We start from the raw sequence: 9686 nt of genomic DNA on the forward strand, positions 1-9686 counted from the left end.
GCACATTGATGTCTGTATCACTTAGTGGTAATGAATGACTTTGAATTTCTTGCCGGTATTTCGTTCTGGTGTATATACTGGCCCCATGCGCTGACATATCCTTATTTCTGAACTTCAGGGCCGTCTTCCAGAGCAGTAGGATGTGGTTAACCAGCACTGGGTACAATGTGTTCCTTCGTTCTGCATACCTGTGACACTGTATCTTCGTCGACTGGTTGCCACCAATATGTGGGTACTTTGTCACTGATGTATCTAGACAGCTGGCAGCCACCCAGGTCCAAATAACACGTAGGAGAAAATATCTCTGTTGTGCTGGAATCATGTGGTGTTTTATTGCACATTCCTCCACACTCGATGTTGCTTCCAGCATTTTGTTGTGATGGATTTTTACAATGCATGGTTTATATTCTATACACACATTTTACTGAAAAAGCTGATTTTTGGAGAATGCTGGCAGCAGTGTGATGTAAAGCATGATTAATCGATTGCATTTGTCCTCTAGTAACTCTGTATAGCTTAGTGACCATTATTTTTAAGTAATCAACAGAATAACAATTTTCTTTTACCACATCATAATCAGAACCTGATCAATTGTGTTGTGTAGTATGTTTAAAAGTAATATGCCAGCAGATTTGTGTTGGACAGCATAATATACTGACATGCAGTAAACTATGTCTTACTCTGAAACATTTTGGGCCTTGAGAGAGAAAACTATAAAATAAAAGAATCAGGTACGTGAAGTAGTGTCTGCAAGGCGGTTTCCTCCAGCTTCTTCCCTCCAAGCTCAGGATGTGTTCACACAGTCAGGCTTTTGGAATTATTGACATCAAAACCATTCCAGGCTTTGTTTTCATAAATTGCAATTAAAAACTTGAGCGTACCATAAGCTTTGTTGATAGGCCTATCCTAATAAGCATCTATCTTCTTATTTTTTAATAATTTCACCGCTTCACCCAATTTACCGCTGCACGCAATGAAGCGTGCATCCGGAGCCGTACACTCCATTGTGTAAACTGACACGTCTGTGTGGCCGCTATTCAATGAATAGAAGCTGCAGAAAACTGACATGTATACTAAGCTCCGCCCTGGATTCCATTTATTCAAATAGAACTTATGTTTTGTATAAATCATGGCCGTTGTGCAACAACGGCCTTGATTTATACAAAACATACTTTGTGTGAACATAGCCTCAAGGTGTGAATGTCTAATCTTCAGTTGCATACATCTAGACCACAGTATGTATAAAATGTTAGTTTAGTGAGTCAGCAATAGTCAGCCACACACCAGCCTCAACAATGGCCAGGACTCCTCGTAAAGGTCATAAAGTTCACTATTTCCTTACACCTATAAAGTCTAATGAACTGTGCAGCTGATTTCAATGTATGTATCCCTACAGGATGTTTAGTCATGTATTTCAATTACCAATAATGACTTGTTTATAGCTCATATAGAAGGATGTTGACTTCATTAAATCATTGGTCTTGTGTAACATTGCTCGAATAGATTAAATTAGGAGCTGTTTGCCAATTCCTCCAGTATTGATTTGCTACTTGAGTTAATGTATTGCTCGTATATAGAGAGTATGATGATCCAAATATTGAATCAGTGCTAATCATGGATATTCTGCTGTCCCAGCTAGGAAACTACCTAAAAACATGAAGCATGTAATACTTTTGAAGAGGCTGACATTCTACGTTGAACTTTTCCTATTTATACTTTTGGTTACATGATCTTCAAAAAAGTTTGTCTTTTGAATTCTAGTTACAGTAATATTTCAATGTATGCCGTGCCTTTTATTATGTTGTCTGTTGTGGGAGAAATATTTTTCTTGCATTACTAACTATAACCTTTTCCATTTTAGCTGAGCCATGAATTGCCAAGGTCTACCTCACTCGCATAGCTGTATACCGCAGGGAAAATGAGGGACTTTTGGGGGCAGATGTGTTTCCATTACACTACCATAATGCCCCTAAAAATCCTTATTGCTCTTGCAGTGTTCTTCTGAGTCTACGGACCCTCTCTACGACATCAGGAGATAGCCGGGATGTTTCTGGAAAGCCTCTTTAACTTACCACATTCACTTCCTTGTTTTATTTTTGGCAGTTCTTAAAATATAGAAGAGGAGATGTGCCAACATAGACAAAGTCTTTTTGCCAAAGAGGTTAAAGGACAGATGAGTGTGGGACGTTTTAACTCTTTGATTTACACATTTCATACTTCCGTTAATTGTCGAATGCTTGGCTGGAAAGAGTTGTCATAACTGCAACAAAAACTGCTATACAATACACAATAAAACAATAAGAGAAACCTTAAAACAATGCACTAGTTATTTGTGAACAGCAACAAAATGCTATATGTGTTAAATTAAAACCACTAGACATTGAAGCATGGCTTTGATTGACTCAAGTCATATATTGACTCCTCCTTATCATTAGGTCCCAAGGACATAAATTGCAATACGAGCAGTGTGGTACCCCTGTGTAGCTCCTTGAGTCCGATACTAAGGACCAGGTGAGGCGCATAAAAATTGGAAAGAATTTTTGCAAAATAGCTCTCTTATAACACCTTGAAAAGGTGGCCTTGTTTTCAAGTGTTTCTCTCTAAGTTCTAGTCCTAGAACAGTAACTAGGGATATAAAACAGGCCTAAAATCTCTCCAATAATGAAAGAATTCCCATCTGCAGACAGCTGTTTCAGGGTAATTGCCCCTTGTCAGTACAGATCAGGGTGCGGGCTGGCTACAGAGAGGCCTCTTGTTGTGGACCGGAAGGGGTGCTAATTCTCCTTGAGGAGAATGTCATAAAGTTGTATGGCGGCTAAAAGCAAATCTATAGCCACCCCAGGTCCCCCTCCCCCCCCCAAAAAAAACCAACACTGATACTGATTTTTTTCATAAAAGAACATTTTATTTGGAGGAGCAGTGTCAAAGATCCCTACCCTAGTCCTGTGACGCCTCATAGTTCTTCCTCCCCGCCATTCTTGTTCTTTACCACACCCCTGGGCTGAATCATCTTTATCGGCGCATGGACACTCTAGCCCCAGCCTCTATGACAATCTACTGGATTAAAAGAGCATTTTTAGGAAAACGACGGCACCACCACAGGTTGTCCATTGTGTGTGCACCGTGTTATAGAGTAAGGAGGGCCAATCAGATAAATTCATTTTCATTATGGGCTTAAGAGTCAAGTGTGTGATCCCATTATTAATTAACAGCTACCTCTGTGCACATTATATCAGGAAGGCTGTCAATCACTAATCGACTCCGCCTACTGGACTCATAATCCATATAAAGGTGTAATAAATTATAATAACTCTACAGCCAATTATTATGAAATAATCTATTGACCCCATCTGTCTGTTAAGCCCTCTGGCAATCTTAATAGTTGTTTGTCATCTAAGTATAGTTTTATTTATTGTACTTAATCTATAATAGTATATTTTAATTTTCAATTGCCTATTTTGTAATTATGTTTGTTTTATTGATTTTTTTTGTATGTATAGCTGTTTGTGTGCTGCATACAGTCCTGACGGAGAGGTCTATATAGCACTTACTACAAATTAGACTATGCATATAAATTATTAATAAATCATTAATAAAACATAAGATTTTACAACATGCATTTATGATCTCTTTTATTTAATTTTGTTTTTAGTTTTGGTTTGATTTACCTGTTAGAAACTCTTTATTCCATACGTTTGTTTCATGATGGTCTTAAGGATGGGCAGACCCATGCCTGATATGAATGCCAATCGAACAGATCATTGCTCCTTTAATAAGCCTATAATGTATAGCTCAGGGGTTGTTCAGCCAGGGTCTCACAGATAATAGCTGAATTGTTTTGGTGACCTTTCACTTCAGACAGCAAAGGAGTAACTGGTCTTTTATGTTTTATCTCGACCTGTTTTGTTAATAATTGCCCTATGTAGAAGGCCTCTTATCATGTACCTATAGATCTAAGTCGCGACATAGGATGACACCTCCACTGTTACCTCACTAATAGTGTTGAGCAGACTTACCAGATTGTTCGGGTTCAGCAATGTTCTCCTAACCTGAATGCTGGGCACTTGTCTCCCGGCATCTGGCCTATGGCTGTATCCATGTTTTCTAGGCGGCATCCAGATGCTGGATCAGTTGACAAGCTTTCGGGTTTGGAGAACGTTGCCGAACCTGAACAATTTCCCAAGTCCACTCAACGTTACTCACTAATTTTCTGTTATTTATTAAAAACTTAAATTTAACCACATCAACTATGCAGCCAGATCTGCAGACAGCAAGTCATAGAGACAGAGGTGCTGAGTAAACTGATATAAAGTCCTGTGTTGAAAAGATACAAGGTAACCTGCAATTTTTTTTAATTACATTCTTGCTAACTCCAGGCTTAAGTGACCAGTGAGTGATCCTGCTGACAGCGGTTTCTGTATTCTCATTCATACAAGGACGACTGTCAATCAGTGTTTGGAACCACCCTCTGGACGCAACTCGAATCTCATGGTTTTATAGAGACCTGGTGTCATAATTTACATTAAGTCTTGATTTTAGCAATCAGTGTATCTGATCCAGGTTCTTATGTTAGGTCTTGGCCATCATCTTGCTTATCTTGAGCAACATGATGGCCAAGACCTAACATAGGAACCTATAAATATATTTGTGAGTTCTTCCACTTCCCAAAACATACTAAATTTTTTGTCTTTTTATGAAATTGTTAGCTCTATAAGGGACAATGACCAATACGAATAATGACAACATGTGTACAGCACTATAGAATATGTTGGAGCCACAGAAACACCAGGAAATTAAAAAAAAATAATAATAATACTAGTGCAACATCCAGCAGGGGCTGAAGTGAAGTTACTATTTGTGTCGCCCTGGTCTAGGGCAATAGTAACCCAACAATTGACAAAAAATATTACATTATTTAAAAATCACAATTTAAACCAGTATAATCCTTCTTTCTGGACTATGGTAACTTGAGACCAGACTTAACATACAATGCTACAGACAATCAGGATCTGCAGCACATGTAAATACCTACAGTAGATGATCAACTAATAAAACTGGTCATTTTACTGGTAAAACACCAGTATTACTGAAGTGCATGCACTAGTTGGCTGTCTAATGGTGCCTCTTTACAGTACAGTGTAATACTACCAGTTGAGGGCGACTTCATTACATTTTGGGACCCTGTGTGATCTGTACAGGACCCAGAAAATTCTCCGGTCTGCTTCATGGAAAGTAATTTACAGAAAGTAGCTCTTTCTGACTCCTTCACAATGTATAGATTAAAAGACGGCCCTCACCCAGGATCCTAGGTGTTGATGCTTTATTACCGTCTATCAGCAGGCTTAAAACAGCGTTACAGAACAGCAAGTGATGGCATTTTCACACCTTAGCGCATCTTCCGGCTCCCGCCTTAGGGCATCTTCTGGTAAGCCGGAAGATGCACTAAGGCGTGAAATGTCCGTCGCCTGCTGTTCTGTAACGCTGTTTTAGCCTTGCTGATAACCTTAATAAAGCATCAAAACCTAGGATCCAGGGTGAGGGCCATCTTTTCATCTATACAATGTGAAGTAGTTCATTCTAACCGGTTGGACTGAGCACCACCTACCTGATTCGTTCGTTCCCACCAGTTTAAAGGCTGGGTTCACACTATGTATATTTGAGGCTGTATTTGGTCCTCATGTCAGGTCCTCATAGCAACCAAAACCAGGAGTGGATTGAAAACACAGAAAGGCTCTGTCCACACAATGTTGTAATTGAGTGGATGGCCGCCATATAACGGTAAGTAACTGCCATTATTTCAATATAACAGCCGTTGTTTTAAAATAACAGCAAATATTTGCCATTAAATGGCGGCCATCCACTCAGTTACAACATTATGTGAACAGAGCCTTTCTGTGTTTTCAATCCACTCCTGGTTTTGGTTGCTATACAGCCTCAAATATACAGCCTCAAATATACGTAGTGTGAACATATTAAGCTGCAAGCTCCTATTGCTATTATCACTAGAAGCACTGGTTGCCATCACCTATTTTTGTTGTTGGCTCTTACTAACTGTTGTATGTAGGACTTGCTTTATTTCTGCTTATTTTTCTTTAAATCTTAATTTTTTTCTCATTATGGTATAATAATATAGAAGTTTTAGAAACAATTACCAGTTTTTCATAGACTTATGGTCTCATCTTACAATGGTCGTTCTCAAATCAATTAATAGTGTATCTTGAGGGCCCACTGTGATTTGTGATGAGTAGACGTTTTTTTTTTAATACAGAAAAAACATGTATGGAAACATTTGTTCTCATCCTAAGGCTATGTTCACACTATGTATAAGTACTGCCGATGGCAACAAAGGCTGTACTTTATGCGCCAGTGAACACTGCCTATTGATCTATGGGATCCCGGCCGCAGCGTATACACAACGTATACGCTCTGGCCGGGATCCCGTGCGGCGCCGCAAATAACTGACATGTCAGTTTTCATGTCATTTCAATGAATTGCGGCCGTAGGAAAACCCTGTCTGTGCACACTATGGAGCGAACGGCTCCCGCCGCTTGCTTCATAGTGTGCTGTGGGAGGTTCTGATGCGGGCATACGCTGATGCGCCCGCATCAGAACCCTACTTAAAGAGGACCTGTCACCCCCGGTGCCGTGGTGACAGGCTCCCAACCCCCCGCTAGAGCCCCTCATACTTACTTGATCGCGCCAGACTCACCATTCATTCTCTATGAGCGTCGGACTCATCTCAGCGGCGCGTGCCAGGCTTTCCGCGGGGATATTTCCATCCCGGGACCTGCCGAAGAAGTGGGACCCGGCGAGATCAAGTAAGTATGAGGGGCTCTAGCGGGGGGTCGGGAGCTTGTCACCCCGGCACCGGGGGTGACAGGTCCTCTTTAAGTACCGGCCGGGATGATCCGGGCAGAACGTAATGTGAACATAGCCTAAAGGACAATGAACATTGTTATATTATCTCCCAATACTCCCTCCAGGTCTGTTTACCCCTAGTCAATAAAGGTTGATATATACAGATCCATATTAAATCACATCATATGGACAAGTACCGTTTCATAAAATGTCTCCAGACAGAAAGCTGGCAAGTGTAATTATCCTGGACTTATTCATCTCTATATTTGTTGTAATATAGAAAACATATATAATAAAGTAAGACTGTACTATAAAACTGAAAATAACCTCCATTGTTATTCTCTTCTATCACGTCCTGAATGTAATAGTTCTATTTGAGAGTCTCTCTTTATAGCAGGGACTTATTATTGACTTCAGAGGTTTTGGCATAAAACTAAACAAAATAACACATCAGTGTTTTGAGCATAATCCTCTTATACAATTACAGATTATGATAGGGTTGGTTATAACTACAACCCAGAAGCCAGAGCCTCCTCCTTCAAACCAGTAGTGCAAGAATATCTTTAATGATAAAGTCAGTGGTTAACTGGTTGTCAGAGGGGTAGCCATAGCCATAGCAACACCGATCCAAATACATGGCATAAAGTTCAGGCTGTGGTGAGAGACTGTAAAAGTGTTATTAACAAGGCCGCAATGACTCTTTTTGTCTACACAAGCTGTTTTTTTTTTTTCGCTTAGTAATATCACTCCTGCTACTATAGTTCTTCATTTTTAAGGCTGTTCGATGTTTTGAATACTTAAATATTAGTAATGATTACAGGTATAACATATACACATACAGTATATACAGTTTAATAGGCTGCGTTCACACTACGTATATTTCAGTCAGTATTGCAACCAAAACCAGGAGTGGATTGAAAACACAGAAAGGCTCTGTTCACACAATGTTGAAATTGAGTGGATGGCCGCCATTTAATGGCAAATATTTGCTGTTATTTTAGAACAACTGCTGTTATGTTGAAATAATGGCAGTTATTTACTGTTATATGGCGGCCATCCACTCAATTTCATCATTGTGTGAACAGATCCTTTCTGTGTTTTTAATCCACTCCTGGTTTTGGTTGCAATATGAGGACCACAATACTGACTGAACTATACGTAGTGTGAACACAGCCATAACATGTAGGTATTATAGATGAACTCAGGTATACCAGTAATATTTACAATGGTTCCTGGTAAGAAGTGACATTCGCTGATATTTTTCCAATCCTGGATGTATGTATCCTTTTATGTATGCATCACAAAAATCCCATGATGTATACATTATACAAATGCCACCGTATGGCGCCCATTACCCCAAGATTATTATGGCATCCATTTCGAGAATACGTTTTCTCACAGAAATCTGTACATGAAACAGCATAGTTTAGTACGCTATTCTGTACCTAAAGTGTCACTGTCTCTTAATGCTCTGCTGTATACTAACATATTCTGCCCATACAGGACAGTGTTTTGCCCTCTGTCAGGCTAAAGTAACCCTCTAGACACATTCAGCAGGTATGTCCGAAGATTTCCCTATGTACATTCTAAACATAGATGACAAACATGATGTGAACAGAGCCTTATAAGTCCAGGACGCACATGAGATGTCTTTTTATTGAGTGTACATGACCGGCATGGAGCATCCTATTACTCTCTAGGGTTATGGCCCTGCTCCTATTTTTCAAACAACTACATTACAGTTGTGAATAAAAGATTGAAAGTCCTTTAGAATATTAAAGAGCAATAGATAAATATAATAAAAAAAGAAATCCAATGGACTATATGTGGTTTCCTTCTAATCACAAAAAAACATAATATCAAGCTAATGTATTAAAATAGGCCTATGATGAACAATAACAAAAAGTGAAAAACAATAGTGAAATGGCTCTTTCTAAGCTTTCCGCTGTTAAAAACAATATCTGCAACATTTTATGTAATACAAATAATTCTTAAAACACATGCAAAGAGAGAAAACAAAAAACTTATATGGTCCGGAATGGCAATATAGTGTGGCCCTTAGTAGGTTAAACTACAGAGTTGTATTACACTCCAGAATACTACACTAGAGTGATAATACACGGAGGCACTGCGATTTTCCTGCCCTGCACTAGTAAGTATAACACCGATCTCTGACCCCAAAAAAAAAATTGGCACTTTGCAGCTACAGTCATGTGAGTCCTCTCCTGGCTTGTAATACGTTCAGAGCAGCTGGGACATTTCCTTGGCTTCACAGTCAGTGCCATCCTATACTAATAATTACTGGATTGCCCAGGAAGATATGCCAAGGTAATGTAGGGGCACTAGGGACAAGTGCATGGTATTGTATAGGGTTTGTGGGATCATAGACCCATAGCTGAATTCACATATATCTGTTGTGGAATAAAATATAGTAAAATATAAGTGAATGGGGTTGTAACAAACCTATACTCCCAATATGTAAAAAAAAATATTTTTTAAGCTGCAGCGTGACCTATTTCTTTAATTGCATAGCAGTGAATAGCGGATTCTGTCGCTCGCCTCCGCTTGCGGCCACGCGCATCTCTGCCTGTGCCATAGACCCATTCTATGCACAGGCGGATCCCACCGTCCACCGAAGGTTGACATGTCAATTCTTTTGGCATACGGTGGAATTTTCCCAACCATAGAATTGAGCCTATGGGACAGGCGGAAATGTGCACAGGCGCGAGCAGGGACGAGTGACGGAATCCACCAGAACTTCTCTGCAGCGTGAACCCCCCATTAAAGGGAAAAACCTTTTAAGCCTGTGGCTTAAAATTCTGCACAGA

General features: G+C 39.7%; 1 long non-coding RNA gene across 1 annotated transcript in view; it reads left to right on the forward strand.

The window, feature by feature from the left end:
- The window catches only part of LOC138802222 (uncharacterized), an 81007-nt gene extending 77444 nt beyond the window's left edge, over nt 1-3563 (forward strand). The window contains exon 3 of the long non-coding RNA XR_011364699.1: nt 1862-3563. This is a non-coding gene — a long non-coding RNA (uncharacterized lncRNA). The remainder of the gene's footprint in view (nt 1-1861) is intronic.
- The last annotated feature ends 6123 nt before the right edge of the window (nt 3564-9686 follow it).

This window comes from Dendropsophus ebraccatus, chromosome 9 (genome assembly GCF_027789765.1).
Source record: "Dendropsophus ebraccatus isolate aDenEbr1 chromosome 9, aDenEbr1.pat, whole genome shotgun sequence".
Classification (NCBI taxonomy): domain Eukaryota; kingdom Metazoa; phylum Chordata; class Amphibia; order Anura; family Hylidae; genus Dendropsophus; species Dendropsophus ebraccatus.